The sequence below is a fragment of the Mustela lutreola genome, chromosome 4, assembly GCF_030435805.1.
Source record: "Mustela lutreola isolate mMusLut2 chromosome 4, mMusLut2.pri, whole genome shotgun sequence".
NCBI lineage: Eukaryota > Metazoa > Chordata > Mammalia > Carnivora > Mustelidae > Mustela > Mustela lutreola.
The window spans coordinates 150,770,506-150,791,800 of record NC_081293.1 but is presented as its reverse complement, the minus strand read 5'-3'; the positions used below and the strand labels follow the sequence as shown (position 1 = coordinate 150,791,800).

Genomic DNA, 21,295 nt, shown 5'->3' with positions numbered 1-21,295 from the left:
ACTTTAATTTGCTTACTCTATAAATGTCAAATCATTATGGGCAGCTAATTTTGAATAAAGACCTGATCAAAGGCAGTGAGAAACATGAAAAAAAAAAATTTTTAATTTTTTCATTTTAATCTATACACATTCAATTCAGAAACTAAAATTCCATATAAGAAAATGAGAAGGAAATAAATTAAAATGTGTCTGGTAAAACTGAGACTTCTTTCTCCCAGAACACTGTTTTTAAATGTAGTCCTCCCAACTAGATCCATCAGAAATACTTAAGGGAACTTGTTATAAACATAGATTGTTGAGTTCCATCTCTGATACACTGAAACAGAATATCTGGGTATGGATACTGGGAAACTTTCATTTTTTAAAAAAGATAACCAGATGATTCTCACGCAGATTTAAGATGGAAATTACAAACCAGGAGAAAGATTTTAGGTGAGTCACGCACATGGGTCTATTAAGATGCCTGACAATCAGGAGACACTCAAATACAGTCTGCAGGAATCACATACAATCATTTGTTTTCTTATAGGATAGTTGTTTGAGGTATAATTCACACAACACAAAATTTAACTTCTCCAAATCGAGTTGAATTTTAAGTTGAATTAAAACTTAAAAGTGAATAATTCAGTGGTTTTCATATATTGAGTTGTGAAACCATCACCACTATCTAATTAGAGAACACTACCATCACACCAAAAAGGACACCCACACCCATCAGAAATCACATCCTCTCCCTACTACTCACCATCCCCAGGCAATCTCTAAACTACTTTCTGTCATGATAAATTTATCTATTCTGGACATTCCATAATACCCAGATATGAAATGTTCAGATAAATGAAATCATATGGTATATAGTCTTTTGTGACTGACTTCCGACATTACACTTAGTGAAATGTTTTTAGGGTTCATCCATAATGTGGCATGTTTTAGTATTTCATTCCTTTTTGTTGCCAAGTAACATTCCATCATATGGATATATAACATTATGGTTTGTTTGTTTGTTTTTTAATTTTTTATTTTTTATAAACATATATTTTTATCCCCAGGGGTACAGGTCTGTGAATCACCAGGTTTACACACTTCACAGCACTCACCAAAGCACATACCCTCCCCAATGTCCATAATCCCACCCCCTTCTCCCAAACCCCCTCCCCCCAGCAACCCTCAGTTTGTTTTGTGAGATTAAGAGTCACTTATGGTTTGTCTCCCTCCCAATCCCATCTTGTTTCATTTATTCTTCTCCTACCCACTTAAGCCCCCATGTTGCATCACCACTTCCTCATATCAGGGAGATCATATGATAGTTGTCTTTCTCTGCTTGACTTATTTCGCTAAGCATGATACGCTCTAGTTCCATCCATGTTGTCGCAAATGGCAAGATTTCATTTCTTTTGATGGCTGCATAGTATTCCATTGTGGATATATACCACATCTTCTTGATCCATTCATCTGTTGATGGACATTTAGGTTCTTTCCATAGTTTGGCTACTGTGGACATTGCTGCTATAAACATTCGGGTGCACGTGCCCCTTTGGATCACTACGTTTGTATCTTTAGGGTAAATACCCAATAGTGCAATTGCTGGGTCATAGGGCAGTTCTAATTTCAACATTTTGAGGAACCTCCATGCTGTTTTCCAGAGTGGCTGCACCAGCTTGCATTCCCACCAACAGTGTAGGAGGGTTCCCCTTTCTCCGCATCCTCTCCAGCATCTGTCATTTCCTGACTTGTTTATTTTAGCCATTCTGACTGGTGTGAGGTGATATCTCATTGTGGTTTTGATTTGTATTTCCCTGATGCCGAGTGATATGGAGCACTTTTTCATGTGTCTGTTGGCCATCTGGATGTCTTCTTTGCAGAAATGTCTGTTCATGTCCTCTGCCCATTTCTTGATTGGATTATTTGTTCTTTGGGTGTTGAGTTTGCTAAGTTCTTTATAGATTCTGGACACTAGTCCTTTATCTGATATGTCGTTTGCAAATATCTTCTCCAATTCTGTCAGTTGACTTTTGATTTTGTTAACTGTTTCCTTTGCTGTGCAAAAGCTTTTGATCTTGATGAAATCCCAATAGTTCATTTTTTCCCTTGCTTCCCTTGCCTTTGGCGTTGTTCCTAGGAAGATGTTGCTGCGGCTGAGGTTGAAGAGGTTGCTGCCTGTGTTCTCCTCAAGGATTTTGATGGATTCCTTTCGCACATTGAGGTCCTTCATTCATTTTGAGTCTATTTTTGTGTGTGGTGTAAGGAAATGGTCCAATTTCATTTTTCTGCATGTGGCTGTCCAATTTTCCCAGCACCATTTATTGAAGAGGCTGTCTTTTTTCCATTGGACATTCTTTCCTGCTTTGTCGAAAATTAGTTGACTGTAGAGTTGAGGATCTATTTCTGGGCTCTCTATTCTGTTCCATTGATCTATGTGTCTGTTTTTGTGCCAGTACCATGCTGTCTTGATGATGACAGCTTTGTAATAGAGCTTGAAGTCCGGAATTGTGATGCCACCAACGTTGGCTTTCTTTTTCAATATCCCTTTGGTTATTCGAGGTCTTTTCTGGTTCCATATAAATTTTAGAATTATTTGTTCCATTTCCTTGAAAAAGATGGATGGTACTTTGATAGGAATTGCATTAAATGTGTAGATTGCTTTAGGTAGCATAGACATTTTCACAATATTTATTCTTCCAATCCAGGAGCATGGAACATTTTTCCATTTCTTTGTGTCTTCCTCAATTTCTTTCATGAGTACTTTATAGTTTTCTGAGTATAGATTCTGTGCCTCTTTGGTTAGGTTTATTCCTAGGTATCTTATGGTTTTGGGTGCAATTGTAAATGGGATGGACTCCTTAATTTCTCTTTCTTCTGTCTTGCTGTTGGTGTAGAGAAATGCAACTGATTTCTGTGCATTGATTTTATATCCTGACACTTTACTGAATTCCTGTATAAGTTCTAGCAGTTTTGGAGTGGAGTCTTGGGTTTTCCACATATAGTATCATAGCATCTGCGAAGAGTGATAATTTGACTTCTTCTTTGCCGATTTGGATGCCTTTAATTTCCTTTTGTTGTCTGATTGCTGAGGCTAGGACCTCTAGTACTATGTTGAATAGCAGTGGTGATAATGGACATCCCTGCCATGTTCCTGACCTTAGTGGAAAAGCTTTCAGTTTTTCTCCATTGAGAATGATATTTGCAGTGGGTTTTTCATAGATGGCTTTGATGATATTGAGGTATGTGCCCTCTATCCCTACACTTTGAAGAGTTTTGATCAGGAAGGGATGCTGTACTTTGTCAAATGCTTTTTCAGCATCTATTGAGAGTATCATATGGTTCTTGTTCTTTCTTTTATTGATGTGTTGTATCACATTGACTGATTTGCGGATGTTGAACCAACCTTGCAGCCCTGGAATAAATCCCACTTGGTCGTGGTGAATAATCCTTTTAATGTACTGTTGAATCCTATTGGCTAGTATTTTGTTGAGTATTTTCGCATCTGTGTTCATCAAGGATATTGGTCTATAGCTCTCTTTTTTGATGGGATCCTTGTCTGGTTTTGGGATCAAGGTGATGCTGGCCTCATAAAATGAGTTTGGAAGTTTTCCTTCCATTTCTATTTTTTGGAACAGTTTCAGGAGAATAGGAATTAGTTCTTCTTTAAATGTTTGGTAGAATTCCCCCAGGAAGCTGTCTGGCCCTGGGCTTTTGTTTGTTTGGAGATTTTTAATGACTGTTTCAATCTCCTTACTGGTTATGGGTCTGTTCAGGCTTTCTATTTCTTCATGGTTCAGTTGTGGTAGTTTATATGTTTCTAGGAATGCATCCATTTCTTCCAGATTATCAAATTTATTGGCGTAGAGTTGCTCATAGTATGTTCTTATAATAGTTTGTATTTCTTTGGTGTTAGTTGTGATCTCTCCTCTTTTGTTCATGATTTTATTTATTTGGGTCCTTTCTCTTTTCTTTTTGATAAGTCGGGCCAGGGGTTTATCAATTTTATTAATTCTTTCAAAGAACCAGCTCCTAGTTTCGTTGATTTGTTCTATTGGTTTTTTTTTTTGTTTTTTTTGGTTTTTTTTTTGTTTCTATTTCATTGATTTCTGCTCTGATCTTTATGATTTCTCTTCTCCTGCTGGGCTTAGGGTTTCTTTCTTGTTCTTTCTCCAGCTCCTTTAGGTGTAGGGTTAGGTTGTGTACCTGAGACCTTTCTTGTTTCTTGAGAAAGGCTTGTACCACTATATATTTTCCTCTCAGGACTACCTTTGTTGTGTCCCACAGATTTTGAATCTTTGTATTTTCATTATCATTTGTTTCCATGATTTTTTTCAATTCTTCTTTAATTTCCCGGTTGACCCATTCATTCTTTAGAAGGATGCTGTTTAGTCTCCATGTATTTGGGTTCTTTTCAAACTTCCTTTTGTGGTTGAGTTCTAGCTTTAGAGCATTGTGGTCTGAAAATATGCAGGGAACGATCCCAATCTTTTGATACCGGTTGAGTCCTGATTTAGGACCGAGGATGTGATCTATTCTGGAGAATGTTCCATGTGCACTAGAGAAGAATGTGTATTCTGTTGCTTTGGGATAAAATGTTCTGAATATATCTGTGATGTCCATCTGGTCCAGTGTGTCGTTTAAGGCCTTTATTTCCTTGCTGATCTTTTGCTTGGATGATCTGTCCATTTCAGTGAGGGGAGTGTTAAAGTCCCCTACTATTATTGTATTATTGTTTATGTGTTTCTTTGATTTTGTTATTAATTGGTTTATATAGTTGGCTTCTCCCACGTTGGGGGCATAGATATTTAAAATTGTTAGATCTTCTTGTTGGACAGACCCTTTGGTTATGATATAGTGTCCTTCCTCATCTCTTATTATAGGCTTTGGCTTAAAATCTAATTGATCTGATATAAGGATTGCCACTCCTGCTTTCTTCTGATGTCCATTAGCATGGTAAATTCTTTTCCACCCCCTCACTTTAAATCTGGAGGTGTCTTCGGGCTTAAAATGAGTTTCTTGGAGGCAACATATAGATGGGTTTTGTTTTTTTATCCATCCTGATACCCTGTGTCTTTTGACAGGGGCATTTAGCCCATTAACATTCAGGGTAACTATTGAGAGATATGAAGTTAGTGCCATTGTATTGCCTGTAAGGTGACTGTTACTGTATATGGTCTCTGTTCCTTTCTGATCTACCACTTGTAGGCTCTCTCTTTGCTTAGAGGACCCCTTTCAATATTTCCTGTAGAGCTGGTTTGGTGTTTGCAAATTCTTTCAGTTTTTGTTTGTCCTGGAAGCTTTTAATCTCTCCTTCTATTTTCAATGATAGCCTAGCTGGATATAGTATTCTTGGCTGCATGTTTTTCTCGTTTAGTGCTCTGAAAATATCATGCCAGCTCTTTCTGGCCTGCCAGGTCTCTGTGGATAAGTCAGCTGACAATCTAATATTTTTACCATTGTATGTTACAGACTTCTTTTCCCGGGCTGCTTTCAGGATTTTCTCTTTGTCACTGAGACTTGTAAATTTTACTATTAGGTGACGGGGTGTGGGCCTATTCTTATTGATTTTGAGGGGCGTTCTCTGAACCTCCTGAATATTGATGCTCGTTCCCTTTGCCATATAGGGGAAATTCTCCCCAATAATTCTCTCCAGTATACCTTCTGCTCCCCTCTCTCTTTCTTCTTCTTCTGGAATCCCAATTATTCTAATGTTGTTTCGTCTTATGGTGTCACTTATCTCTCAAATTCTCCCCTCGTGGTCCAGTAGCTGTTTGTCCCTCTTTTGCTCAGCTTCTTTATTCTCTGTCATTTGGTCTTCTATATCACTAATTCTTTCTTCTGCCTCATTTATCCTAGCAGTGAGAGCCTCCATTTTTTATTGCACCTCATTAATAGCTTTTTTTATTTCAACTTGGTTAGATTTTAGTTCTTTTATTTCTCCAGAGAGGGCTTTTATATCTCTCGAGAGGGTTTCTCTAATATCTTCCATGCCTTTTTCGAGCCTGGCTAGAACCTTGAGAATTGTCATTCTGAACTCTAGATCTGACATATTACCAATGTCTGTATTGATTAGGTCCCTAGCCTTCGGTACTGCCTCTTGTTCTTTTTTTTGTGGTGAATTTTTCCTTCTTGTCATTTTGTCCAGATAAGAGTATATGAAGGAGCAAGTAAAATACTAAAAGGGTGGCAACAACCCCAGGAAAATATGCTTTAACCAAATTATAAGAGATCCCAAATCGTGAGGGGGGAGAAAGGGGATAAAAAGAGGTTCAAAAAGGAAGAAAGGAAGAAAAAGAAAAAAGAAAAAAAAGAAAAGAATTAAAAAAAACAAATAAGAAAAATATAAAAAAGAAAAAATATATATATTAGATAAACTGGTTAAAAAACGTTAAAAAAGAAAAAGATAAAAGTTAAAAAAAATTTACCAGAAGGCGAGAAAAAAAACAAAAAATGAAAAAGAAAAAAATTAAATTAACTGCAAGACTAAAAAAAATCACAGGGAAAAAGCCATGAGTTCCGTGCTTTGCTTTCTCCTCCTCTGGAATTCTGCTGCTCTCCTTGGTATTGAAACCGCACTCCTTGGTAGGTGAACTTGGTCTCTGGATTTCTTGTTGATCTTCTGGGGGAGGGGCCTGTTGTAGTGATTCTCAAGTGTCTTTGCCCCAGGCGGAATTGCACCACCCTTAGCAGGGGCCGGGGTGAGTAATCCGCTCGGGTTTGCTTTCAGGAGCTTTTGTTCCCTGAGCGCTTTCCGTAGAGTTCCGGAGGACAGGAATACAAATGGCGGCCTTCTGGTCTCCGGCCCAGAGGAGCCGAGAGCCTAGGGCCCCACTCCTCAGTGCGCCCTCAGAGAACCGCGCCCAGTTACTCCCGTCTGCCTGACCTCCGGCCGCCCTCCGAGCTCACTGAGCCTGCGACCGGTTCAAGGTTACACCAAGCTGTGAGCTTACTGTCGGCTCTGTCTCTGTAGCCGGCTTTCCCGTTCCAATACCCGCAAGCTCTGCGACACTCAGACACCCCCGATCCTTCTGTGACCCTGCGGTACCTGAGGCCACGCTGACCCCGCGTGGGCTTCGCTCCAGTTTAGCCTCTGGAGCGATGTCCCTCAGCGGAACAGACTTTTAAAAGTCCTGATTTTGTGCGCCGTTGCTCCGCCGCTTCCGGGAGCCAGCCCCTCCCCCCGGGGTCTATCTCCCCGTCGCTTTGGATTCACTTCTCCGCCGGTCCTACCTTTCAGAAAGTGGTTGTTTTTCTGTTTCCAGAATTGCTGTTCTTCTTCTCTTCGATCTGCCGATGGATTTGCAGGTGTTTGCAATCTTTAGATAAGCTATCTAGCTGATCTCCGGCTAGCTGAAGTAGTCTCAGCCTGCTACTTCTCCGCCATCTTGCCTCCTCCTATATAACATTATGTTTATCTTTTCATCAGTAGATGGAAACTTTGGTTGTTTCCACTTTTTGGCTTTTATAAATATGCTGCCATGAATGTTCATGTATGAGGTTTTTGTGTGAACATAACTTTTCATGACTATTAGGTAATTAGCTAGACTTATTTCGCCAGGTATAAGGTAACTTCATGTGTAACATTTAGAGGAATTGTCAAACTGTTTCTCAAAGCAGCTGTGCCATTATACATTTCCACCAGCATTACCAGTTCCTACCAGTCCTCCCCAACAGTTATCATTTGACTTCAATTCCAGCCATCCTGTGGGTATGAAGTAGTATCTCATTGTAGTTTGATTTCCATTTCTCTAATAACTAATGATATTGACTATTTTCTCATTTGCTTATTGGCCATTTTCATAACTTCTTTGGAGAAATGTCTATTCAGGTCCTTTGCCCATTTTTAAATTGGTTTGTTTTTTTATTATTGAGTTATAAGAGTTCTTTATACTAAATACAAGTCCTCTAGCAAATATAGGAATTGAAACTACTTCTCCTATTTCTGAATAGTGTCCTTTGAAGCACAAAAATTTGTAATTTAATAAATTCCAATATATCTAATTTTTCTTCTCTAATTTGTGCTTTGGACATCCTATTTCAGAAAACTTTGTCTAACCCATAGTCAGAGATTTACACCTATGTTTTCTTCTAAGAATTTTATAGTTTTAAAGTTTTGTAGCTTTACATTCAGTCTGTGAACCATTTTTAGTTCATTTTTGCATGTAATGTGAGATAGAAGTACACTTCATTCTTTTACATATACCAGTTGTCCCAGCATCATTTGTTGAAAAGATTTCTTCTCTTACTGAATTGTCCTGATACACTTGTCAAAAATCAGCTGACCATTATGAAATTTGTAATAGAAACTCTCAATCCTATTTCATGGATCTGTCTGTCCACCCTTATGCCAGCACCACACCATCTTGATTACTATTGCTTTACAGTATGTTTTTAAATTAAGAGTGTGTTTCTAAAAAAAAATTAGATTGTTCTTTATTTGTTTTGGTTATTCTGGGCCCATTTTATTTCCATACGAATTTTAGGACCAGCTTGTCAATTTCCGTAAAAACAGATGCACAGATTTTGATAGAGGTTGTGTTGAATCTTTAGATGATTGGGGAGTATTACCAACTTGCCAATATTGTCTTCTAATCCATTATCATTACTTTGACTTTATTTTGGTCTTCTTTGCTTTCTTTCATCAATGTTTTGTAGTTTTAGTGTGCAAGTCTTACACTTCTTTTGTTATGTTTATTCCTTATTTTATTCTTTCTGATGTTTTATAAATGGAATTGTTTTCTTAGGTTCATTTTCAGTTATAGAAATTTCTAGTGTATAAAAATGTAATTTATTTTTGTGTAATAAATCTTGTATCTGTAACCATGCTGAACTTATTAGTTCTAAAAGTTTTTCAATGGACTTAAATTATCATTTTCAAGGTTTGTTTTGTTGTTGTTGTTGTTTTAAGACTTTATTTATTTGACAGAGATCACAAGTAGGCAGAGAGGCAAGCAGAGAGGAGAAAGCAGACTCCCCACTGAGCAGTGAGCCTGATATGGGGCTTGATCCCAGGATCCTGCGATCATGATCTGAGCTGAAGGCAGAGGCTTTAACCCACTGAGCCTCCCAGGCGCCACTCGTTTTCAAGATTTTTAAAAGATAAATCTAAGTCCATTTTTAAGACTATCTATGTACAAGATCATATCATCAGCAAATAGGGACAGTTTTACATCTTCCTTTTTCAATCTGTATGCCTTTTATATCTTTTCTCTTGTCTAATTGCCCTGGCTAGAACAAAATAGTCCAATGTTGAATAGAAGTAGCAGGAGTGGACATCTCTGTCTTGTTACTGGAAAGCATCCATAGTGTTTTACCATTAAGTATAATGTAAATTGTGTGCTATCTATAAATATTGTTTATCAAGTTGAGGATGTTCCTTACTATTCTTAGTTCGTAGAGTGTTGTTGTTTTTTTTTTTTTTTTATCATGAAAGTTTGCTGAATTTTGTCAAATGTTTTTTCTGTATTTATTAACATGATCATCAGGTTTTGCCTTTATTTTGTTAATACGGTATATTATATTGATCAATTTTTAAACATTAAATCTGCTTTGTGTTATTGAGATAAATCCCAGTTGTTCATAGGTATGATCCTGAGCTTACCTTGTCCAAAAGACACACCAAGGTAACAGCTACCTTTATGCAATTAACTCTGAAAATGACCTGAAGGCTGGCACTTCAGGCTTTCCATAGCTAGTTGCAGAGAAAATGCCACACTAAAAAGGGTAGGAGAGGCAGAGATGCTATTAGGAACCAACCCCCAGAGTTACCAACCACAAATGGCAGGGACAACACAAGCAAAGAGAAGCAAGAGTATCAGACCCCATACGAGGTATCCCCAGCACTGAGAACTGCACTGGGAAGACAAGTCCTCATAATATCTAGCTTTAAAAACTAGCAGGGTTTAACTCTGTGAGATTTAAAAATCAATGGGCCTGACTCCAGGAGAGCTGGAGGGCAATAGGAAACCAAGTCCCTGCATTTAACAGCCAACGTACTGAATAATTCAGTCCAAGACACAGCACAAAAGCAGCACCTGGAGTATACATAAAGGAAATTTATTAGTATCAGAGAGCATGCCAGAGGGGCAAACACCTGCAGATTTCTGCAGGAGCAAAAGTGCTAGAGGGCACCATTTCTCCTCGTTTCCCCAAGCCTAGATAGCCAGACATTTGCAGGAGCCAGGGACAATACTCTCCATCTCTCTTAGCATCTCATACCCTGCCCCGTTGTTCCCCTGTGGCCCCACCCCAATGCACCCACCTTAGCAAGCAGTTCTCCAAAGTGCTTCCTACTCTACCACATGCAGCAGGAAGCCTCAGCCAGTACCAGTGCCACTCCAAAGTGACTCCTCCCCTGAGGAGATAGAGGAGATAACTACACATCAATATACCCTGTTCCTGCAGACAGGCCTCTTAGCTGGCTATGCAGGGAGCAATCCATTTCTTTCTGTGGGCCTACAGCCATGGCAGAAATGCTAACTATAGATGGCTATGCTACCTGCTGGTCTCTTGTACCAATGAATCTGCAGCAGCCAGGCCATTCAACAGTACAGGAAACAAACCATGTTCAGTGTACCTACAACAGACAAAGCAGGCCACTGAAGCCAGCTGGGCTTTAAAAAGTCATGGCTTAGACACAACAGGAGGGTCCACAGAGCCCACAGAGGGGACACCCCTGGATTGCTTGATTCTGGTAGCTGGGGTAAATTGCACAGTAAGGTACCACAACACCTCTTCTACACAAAGCCACTACTTTCAAGACCAGGAAATGTAGCTGACCTTTCTAATACATACAACAAACACAGAGAGTTAGACAAAATGAGGAGACAAAGGATTATGTCCCAAATTAAAGAACAAGACAAAATCAACAGTAAAAGAGCTAAATGAAATGGAGATAAGAAATATGCCTGATAAAAAATTCAAAGTAGTGGTCATAAAGATACTTACTGGATTTTAGAAAACAGTGGATGAACTCAATGAGAATGTCAACAAAGAGATAAAAAAAATTTTTTGAGAGAAAGAAAGAAAGGCAAAAGAATCAGTGTGGGGCACCTGAGTGGCTCAGTGGGTTAAGCCTCAGGTCATGATCTCAGGGTCCTGGGATCAAGTGCTGCATCAGGCTCTTTGCTCAGCAGGGAGCCTGCTTCCCCCCTCTGTCTCCATCTGCCTGGCTCTCTGTCTACCTGTCTACCTCTCTCTCTGTCTACCTCTCTGTCAAATAAATAAATAAAATCTTAAAAAAAAAAAAAAGGAAAGAAAGAAAGAACCAGTAAGAGCTGAATAATTCAATAACTATAAAGAAAAAATACACTAGAGGGACTCAAAAGCAGAGTAGAGGATGCAAAATGGATCAGTGATGTGGTAGATGGGATAACGGAAAGAAACAAAGCTGAACAGCAACAAGAAAAAGTAATAAAACATGAGAATGAGTTGAGGGAAATCTGTGGCATCATTAAGAATAATAACATTCACATTATAAGCATCCCAGAAGGAAAAGAGAAAGGAGAAGAAAACTTATTTGAAGAAATAATAGCTGAAGACTTCCCTAATCTGAGGTAAAAAACAGATATCCACATCCTGAAACCACAAAGAACCCCAAATAAGATGAGACCAAAGAGATCCACATCAAGACACATAATAATTAAAATGATAAAGATTAAAGATAAGCAGAGAACTGTAAAAAGAATCAAAAGAAAAGCAACTACTCACATATAAGGGAAACCATATAAGCCTATAATATGATTTTTCAGCAGAAACTGTGCAGGCCAGAAGAGAGTGGCCTGATATGTTCAAAATGCTGAAAGGAAAAAAACCTACCACCAAGAATACTTTACCCAGGAAGATTACCATTCAAATTAGGAAGATAAAGAGTTTTCTGAATAACATGTATTAAAGGAATTCATCACCACTAAACTAGCCTTATAAAAATGTTAAAGAGAATTATTATTATTTTTTTTACTTACACTGATAATACTTTATTTTTATTTTTTCAGTTGAGAGTTAAGTATACATATGATCATTATGTTTTGTTTTGGGGGTCTTCTGCATCTTTGCATACTTGGAAAACAATTTTTTTATTGAAGATATTAAAATCCAGCTCAACAACTACAGTTTTCATTTAGAAAATATTCTTAAGCTCTTTGTCTTCTAGGGAACATACACAGAGGCAGAAAATCTCCCTCCTTTAGTGTGACCCTTCTCCACATTATTATGCTTAAAGTCCTTCCCATGCTGCAATCTGGAATATATAAGGTTAAGTACCATATGTCACATTATTTTTCCTCATGTCATGAGGCACACTGCAGAATAAATGAGATTTCTTTGATGTTTTATTGGGTTGCACCCTGAAGCTTTCTTTACAATACCTTGTATCCAAGAGCACAGAGAAGAATCTGATATTTATTTGGACCATGTTTTATTTCTCCTGGACCTTTCATACCTCAGCAGTATAGCAGGCAACCAAACATCTAATCCATGAAGCAGGAAAACTACTAATGTTTATCCATCAAGTCAAATGGACAAGTGAGCTACTGGAGCTAAAAAGAATTCTTTAGGTGAAAAAGAAAAGGGCCTAACTAGAAGAAAATTATGAAAGAAAAAAATCTAATGGGTAAAAGCAAACATGGTAAAGGTAGTAGTAGATTAATCCTTATATGACGGTTAAAAGACAGAAGTATTAAATAAGTTATACCTAAAATATTAGCTAATGGATTCACAAAGTAAAAAGATGTAAACTCTGACAATACATACATAAAATGTGAAAGGGAAATTAAAAATGCTTTTAGAATGTGTTCAAATTTAAGCAACCATCAATTTAATATAGACTGCTGTGTACTTAGGATGTTACATATGAACTTCATGGTAACCACAAATCAAAACCTGCAATATATAAATGAAAAATAAAGAGTAAACAAGTCAACCATAACGTTAAAAAAAGCCATCAAACCTGGGGGAAGAGAGCAAGAGAAGAAAGGAACAGAAAAGACCTACAAAACCACCAGAAAACAATTAACAAAATGGCAGTAAGTACATATCCATTTGTAATTACTTTAAGTGTAAATGATATAAATGCTCTAATCAAAAGACACAGGGTGGCAGAATAGTTAAAAATGTACAAGACCCAGTGCACCTGGGCGGTTCAGTGGGTTAAGCCTCTGTCTTCAGCTCAGGTCATGATCTTGGGGTCCTGGGATCAAGCCCTGCGTCAAGCCCTGGGATCAAGCCCTCTCTGCTCAGCGGGGAGCCTGCTTCCCCTCTCTCTTCGCCTGCCTCTCTGCCTACTTGCGATCTCTGTCAAATAAATAAATAAATAAAATCTTTAAGAAAAAAAAAATGTATAAGACCCATCCATATGCTGCCTGTAAGAATCTCACTTCAGACCTAAGGACATACAGACTGAAAGTGAAAGGATGAAAAAGCATTTTCATTTCATCCAAACAGGAGAGAGAAAAATAAAAACAGGATAGCAATAGTTATCAGACAAAATAGACTTTTTTAAAATATTTTTATTTATTTATTTGACAGAGAGAGATCACAAGCAGGCAGAGAGGCAGGCAGAGAGAGAGGAGGAAGCAGGCTCCCTACTGAGCAGAGAGCCCTATGCGGAGCTCGATCCCAGGACTCTGAGATCATGACCTGAGCCGAAGGCAGAGGCTTAACCCACTGAGCCACCCAGGTGCCCCCAAAATAGACTTTTTTAAAAAGATTTATTTATTTTGAGAGAGAGAGAGTCGGAGGGGGGCATCAGGAAGGTGCAGAAGGAGAGGGAGAGAGACTCTCCAGCAGACTCCATGCTGAGCACAGAGTCCCATGTGGGGCTCATTCTCAAGACAGTGAGATCATGACCCAAGCTAAAATCAAGAGTCAGACACTTAACCAACTGAGCCATCCAGGTACCCCCAAAATAGACTTTAAAACAAAGACTGTAGCAAGAGACTTAAGGTGTTACATACTGATAAAGGGATCAATCCAGTAAGAGAATATAACAATTGTAAAGATCTATGTACCCAACAAAGAAGAACCTAAATACCTAAAAGTAAATATTAACAGACATAAAGGGAGAAACTGATGGTAATACAGTACTAGTACGAAACTTTAACACTCCATTTACATCAATGGATAGATCACCCACACAGAAAATCAGCAAGGAAACAGTGTATTTAACAACACATTAGACAAAATGGACCTAACAGATACATACAGAACATTCCATTCAAAAAGAGAGTACATATTTGTCTCAAGTGCACATGAAACATTCTCCAAGATAGATCACCTTAGATCACAAAACAAGCTTCAATAAATTTAAGAAAATTGAAATTGTATCAAGCATCTCTCCAACCACAATGCAATGATACTAGAAATCAATTACAAGGAAAAAACCTGAAACCTCTTCTTTAAACATTTGGTCAATTCACCATGGAGTCAACTTAGCCTGACCTTTCTTTTGTAAGAATTTTCTTTTTTCTTTCTTTCTTTCTATTCTTTTTTTTTTTTTAAAGATTCATTCATCCACTTTGAGAGAGTAAGAGAGAGAGAGAGCAGAGGGAGAAGGAGAGAGAGAATCTCAAGCAGATGCCTGTTGAGCACAGAGCCAAAGCAGTGCTCAGTCTCACAACCCTGAGATCATGACCTGAGCTGAAATCAAGAGTTGGACACTCAACTGACTAAGCCACCCAGGCGCATCTATCTTTGTAATCACTAATTCTATTTCCTCATTATTGATTTACTGAGAATTTCTGCTTCTTCTTGTGTCAGTGTCACAGGTTTGTGTCCTTCTAGGAATTTGTCGATTTTGGCTAGGTTATCTGATTTGTTGGCATATAGTTGTTAGTAATATTCCCTTATAATCCTTTATAATTCTGTAAGGTCTGTTGTGTTATTTTCATTTCTGATTTTTTTGTTAAATTTATTTTTTATTTATTTTCAGCATAACAGTATTCATTATTTTTGCACCACACCCAGTGCTCCATGCAATCCGTGCCCTCTATAATACCCACCACCTGGTACCCTGACCTCCCACCCCCTGCCCCTTCAAAACCCTCAGATTGTTTTTCAGAGTCCATAGTCTCTCATGGTTCATCTCCCCTTCCAATTTCCTCCAACTCCCTTCTCCTCTCTATCTCCCCATGTCCTCCATGCTATTTGTTATGCTCCACAAATAAGTGAAACCATATGATAATTGACTCTCTCTGCATCATCTTTCCAGTCCCATCCATGTTGCTACAAAAGTTGGGTATCCATCCTTTCTGATGGAGACATAATACTCCATAGTGTATATGGACCACATCTTCCTTATCCATTTGTCCATTGAAGGGCATCTTGGTTCTTTCCACAGTTTGGCGACCGTGGCCATTGCTGCTATAAACATTGGGGTACAGATGACCCTTCTTTTCACTACATCTGTATCTTTGGGGTAAATACCCAGGAGTGCAATTACAGGGTTATAGGGAAGTTCTATTTTTAATTTCTTGAGGAATCTCCACACTGTTCTCCAAAGTGGCTGCACCAACTTGCATTCCCACCAACAGTGGAAGAGGGTTCCCCTTTCTCCACATCCCCTCCAACACATGTTGTTTCCTTCTTCATTATTTCCTTCCTTCTTGTTTTGGCTTTACTTTGTTCATCTCTTTTTGGTTTCTTAACTAGATTAAAATTTCTTAAACCCCTCCTTCAACTTTATTATTCAGTCTATAAGATTAGATTAGGTTAGATTATTGATTGACATCTTACTTCCTTTTTAAGTAAATTGTGGTCCAGTAGGTCTCAGGCCTCTGCAACTGCCATGGTGTTGCTCAGTGAGCAGATAGCCCATTGCATTCCAGCCACATTGCCTCCTGGCATCATGGCTGGATGGTTGTTGAAACTAGCTGGAAACCAATCTACAAACTGAACAGAATTCTTTGACTTTATGGCTGCATTTCCAGCATTCACATCCCTAGGAACCACATTCCCTCTGATTAGTAAGCAGCAAACCATATAATTGCCAAGCAGAAAATCACACTTGACTAGCTGGCTAGAGAACTTAAAGAATGCAGTGGTATATCTAAAAGAGAGCTACTCATGATAGGTTTTGTCAGCAGAGATGATGAAGGCAAAGTTTATCATGGGGAAATGTATTCTCAGATAGGTACATTGTCAGTCTGGAACTTGATTATTACATCTATATTCAAGGGCCCTTCAATCCAAAGGGAAACAGCAATGGAAGACCTATCAACCTATTTATGCAGGAATAAGAGGGGTGTTCTACAACAAGTATATGATGGCACAAGTCATAGATGTTCACAGATGGTGAGGATAGAGTTGTAAGGCTCTACTACAGCAGTGGAGACCCTGAGGGCTGGATACAAAAAACTCCAATTTAATATTCCCATTATATTCTATCAAAAGCCACACCACTGGGGTGCCTGGGTAGCTCAGTTGGTTAAGTGTCCAATTCTTGATCTCAACTCAGGTCTTGTCTCAGGATTGTGAGCTCAAGCCCCACACTGGGGTCTACACTGGGCACAGAGCCTACTTTAAAAAAAAAAAAAAAAAAAGCCACACCATTAAGAGAGATATACATGTGATTCAATGCCTCCTCCAAAACTTAAGAAAATTAAAAATACCTTAAGTTCACTGCAGTGTTCTGACAAGTTTTGGATCCTCTCTAGTTCAAGATTGACAATCTCTGACCCCACAGAATTGTGAACTCAGTCATGGTTGTTTGCGGCATCTTCCTTTATGCTAAGAAGCTGCTCTGAGTAGAGGAGTGAATTGTACTTCCCTGCAAGAATCTCATCTGTAACAGTTTGTTCTAGATCTGGGAAGAGTTCTCTGGGCACACATGTCTCAGCTCTTGCCTCACAAAATAAGGTATCAAAAGGCATTCATATTCTCTATTTTAATATTTTCCAACTGATCCTTTTTATTGTCAAGAATGATGTCACCTTGTTAGATTCTACATTCCAGGCAAGAGTGTTCCCAGACAGTGCTCCCAATCTGAATTCCAGCTTTGTCAATGTTAACAGAAAGGCATTTCCTTATGCTGATCTGAAGGTGTCAACACTGCTCTGTGGTAGTGATTCTCTGATTAGTAAGCAGCAAACCATATAATTGCCAAGCAGAAAATCACACTTGACTAGCTGGCTAAAGAACTTAAAGAATGCAGTGGTATATCTAAAAGAGAGCTACAAAGTTGTGTCTCTTACAAATAGTACATAATTTAATATTTTTGATTATACTCTTCTAGTTTCTATCTTTTGTTTGGAAAGCTTAATACATTTTTATTTAATGTGTTAACTTAGGTGCATTTTACATCTTTCATTTTGCTTTCTGCTTTCAGTTATCTTGTATCTTTCCTGTCTCTCTGTATCCTCATTATTGTCTCCTTTAGTGTTAGATATTTCTAATATACCATTCCCTTGTTTCCCCTTTACCACAGTTTTTATTTTCTTAATGGTTCCTAAGGTAATTACAATTAAAATCTTACTTAAAGCCTTCCGGTTTGGGTTAATACCACTTAATTTCAATACCAACAATTTCAATGTTCAAGAGCAAACAAAAACTTTGTCACAATATACTTCCATTTGCTCTCCTCTCTTTTGTGCTGTAATTGTCAACAAATTGTAACTTTACACACTGTAAGCCCCTTAATATAGTTTTATGATTAGTTAATGCTTCATGCAGTTTTCTTTTAACTCAAAAGAGTTACAAATAAAAATATATTTATACTGTTGTCTATATTTACCTACATAGTTACCTTTTTTTTCTTCCCAACACCAGGTTCACCCAACCTCCCACCTCCTCCCCTCCAAAACCCTCATTTTTTTCTCAGAGTCCAGTCTCTCATGGTTTGTCTCCCCATCCAATTTCCCCCAACTCACTTCTTCTCTCCATTTCCCAGTGTCCTCTGTGTTATTCTTTATGCTCCACAAGTAAGTGAAACCATATGATAATTGACTCACTCTGCTTGACTTATTTCACTAAACATAATCTCCTCCAGTCCCATCCATGTTGATACAAAAGTTGGGTATTCAACCTGTCTGAAGGAGGCCTAATACTCCATTGTATATATGGGCCATTTCTTCTTTATCTATTCATCTGTTGAAGGGCATCTTGGTTCTTTCCACAGTTTGGTGACTGTGGCCATTGATGCTATAAACAATGGAGCACAGATGGCCCTTCTTTTAAACTACATCTGTATCTTTGGGGTAAATACCAGTAGTGCCATTGCAGGGTCACAAGGAAGCTCTATTTTAAATTTCTTAAGGAATCTCCACACTGTTTTCCAAAGTGACTGCACCAATTTGCATTCCCACCAACAGTGTAAGAGGGTTCCCCTTTCTCCACATCCTCTCCAACACATGTTGTTTACTGTCTTATTAATTTTGGCCATTCTAACTGGTGTAAGGTGGTATCTCAGGTATCTCAGTGTGGTTTTGATTTGAATTTCCCTGATGGCTAAGGATGATGAACATTTTTTCATGTGTCTGTTAGCCATTTATATGTCTTCTTTGGAGAAGTGTCTGTTCATGTCTTCTGCCCATTTTTTGACATGATTATCTGTTTTGTGTGTGTTGAGATTGAGGAGTTCTTTATAGATCTTGAATATCAGCCCTTTGTCTGTAGTGTCATTTGCGAATATCTTCTCCCATTCTATAGGTTGCCTCTTTATTTTGTTGACTGTTTCCTTTGCTGTGCAGAAGTTTTTGATCTTGATGAAGTCCCAAAAGTTCATTTTCACTTTTGTTTCCTTTGCCTTGGAGACATGTGAAAAAAGTTGTTGTGGTCAATGTCGGAGAGGTTACTGCCTGTGTTGAAGAGGTTACTGCCTATATTCTCCTGTAGGATTTTGATAGATTCCTGCCTCATGTTGAGGTCACTTATCCATTTTGAGTTTATCTTTGTGTATGGTGTAAGAGAATGGCCGAGTTTCACTCTTCAATACATAGCTGTCCAATTTTCCCAGCACCATTTATTGTTGACCATAGAGTTGAGGGTCCATATCTGGGCTCTCTACTCTTCTACTGGTCTATGTGTCTGTTTTTGTGTCAGTACCATGCTGTCTTGGTGATCATAGCTTTGGAGTAAAGCTTGAAATCAGGCAACGTGATGTCCCCAGTTTTTTCTTTTTCAACATTTCATTAGCAATTCAGGGTCTCTTTTGGTTCCATACAAATTTAAGGATTGTTTGTTTCAGCTCTTTGAAAAATGCCGGTGGAGTTTTGATCGGGATGGCATTGAAAGTATAGATTGGTCTAGGCAGTATAGACATTTTAACAATGTTTATTCTTCTGATCCATGAGCATGGAATGGTCTTCCATCTTTTTGTGTCTTCTTCAATTTCTTTCATGAGTGTTCTATAGATCCTCAAGTACAGATCCTTTACCTCTTTGGTTAGGTTTATTCCCAGGTATCTTATGGTTCTTGGTGCTACAGTTACCCTTACCAGTATCTTTATTTTTCTGTGTGAATTGAAGTTACTATCTAGTGTGCTTTCATTTCAGCCTATATATATATACTTATATACAGTATATGTATATATATATGTATATAGTATACTATATACATATATTATATATGTGTGTGTGTGTGTATATATATATATATATATGGCAGTTATTCTAGCAATAAAATCCCTCAATTTTTTGTGTATCTGAGAATGTCTTAATGTTACAATGTCTTAATATCACCATTTTTGCTAGATATAAAATTTTTGGTTGAGCAGGTTTTCTTTCAGCACTTGGAATATGTCATCCAACTGAATTTTAACGTTTATTTTATTTTAGACTTTATTATAATTTCTAAAGAAAAATCAGCTGTTACTCTTACTGAGGATACCTCGTGTTCAATGAGTCATCAATCTTGCCACGTTCAAGATTCCCTCTTTAGCTCTTTTAGTAGTGTGATTATGACATGTTTGGTTGTAGATCTCTTGAAGTTTACCTTACTTTGAGTTTTCTAAACTTCTTAGATATGCAGATTCGTGTTTTTCATCAAATTTGGAAAATTCTCAGCCATTATTTCTTCAAATATACTTTCAACCACTTTCTCATCTCTCTTTCTAGACTCCCACTAGGCTGTTGGTATTCTTGAAGGTGTCTCCACAAACCTCTTCATTTTTTTGGTTTTCTTCATTCTTTTTTCTTTCTGTTCCTCATTCAAGATTATCTCAATTCACCCATATTTAAATTTACTGGTCTTTTGTCAATCCAAACCTGCTCTTGAGCCTAATTTTTCATTCCAGTTATTGTACTTTTCAGCTCCCTAGTTTTTAATTATTTCCTACAATTTGTCTTTATTGATATTGTTCTCAGGCTTTCTATTAATTTTTTTTTCAGAGAGTGAGAGGGGTTGAGTAAAGGAAGAGATAGAATGTTAAACAGGCTCCATGAACAGAGAGCCTGGCATGTGTTTTGATCACACAACCCTGCGATCATGACCTGAGTCAAAATCAAGAGTCAGATGCTCAACCAATTGAGCCACCCCAACTCCCCTGCCTTGGTCTTCTTGTAGCCTTCATCTTTATCTTCAAACACCAAAGGAAGTTCAGGAACTTCCTCAGCATGATGACCTTTAGACATGACCTGCACTGGTAAGGCTGAGGCAGCCAGGGCAGAGCAGATGATCTATTGCTTAACCAGCTCAGCCACCCAGGCACCCTTCCTTCAATTATTTAGATATGTATCCTGCAGTTCTTTGAACATATTTAGAATAGGTGATATAAACTCTTTGTGTACTAAATCCAACATCCAGGCTTGCTCTTAGACAGATTTTATTGTTTATTTTTTCTTGCATATGCACCATACTTTCCAGTTTCTTCACACATCTTTTTTTGTTTTCTCTCAAAACCGGATATTTTAAATATAACAATTTCCAACTTTGGAAACCAGACTTTCTCCTCTCAATCCAGTTTATTACTGAGTTTCACTGACAATGATGATGTTGTTTACTTGATGACTTTCCTGGAATAATTCTATGAAATCTATATTCTTTCTGAGTTCAGCTTAGCTTAGTGGTCAGCTAATACTTGGACAGACATTTCCTTAAAATGCCTGAAACCACTAAGTCTCCCAACCTTTGCTGAGAAGCTGTATCTTAGAGCTACACCTTCAACAACCCAGTAGTTTACAACTCTGCCTTAGCCTCCACATCCTGTTTTCCAGAACCTCAAGGTCAACCAGAGATGAAAGATCAGGACCTTTGCAGGACATGCTGAGAGCCTTGAACATGACCATGGCCTTTTAGAACCCCTAGAATTCATCAGAGCTTTTCAGTGCAGCCTATGAAGATCATTCCCAGATTTTCCTATTAAACTGTTTTCCCTCACAGGTGT

General features: G+C 38.1%; 1 pseudogene; it reads right to left on the bottom strand.

Annotated features, from left to right (window-relative positions):
- Positions 1-15,744: 15,744 nt before the first annotated feature.
- LOC131830197 (tubulin alpha chain-like 3) lies at positions 15,745-16,693 on the bottom strand (annotated as a pseudogene).
- Between the last annotated feature and the right edge of the window lie 4,602 nt (positions 16,694-21,295).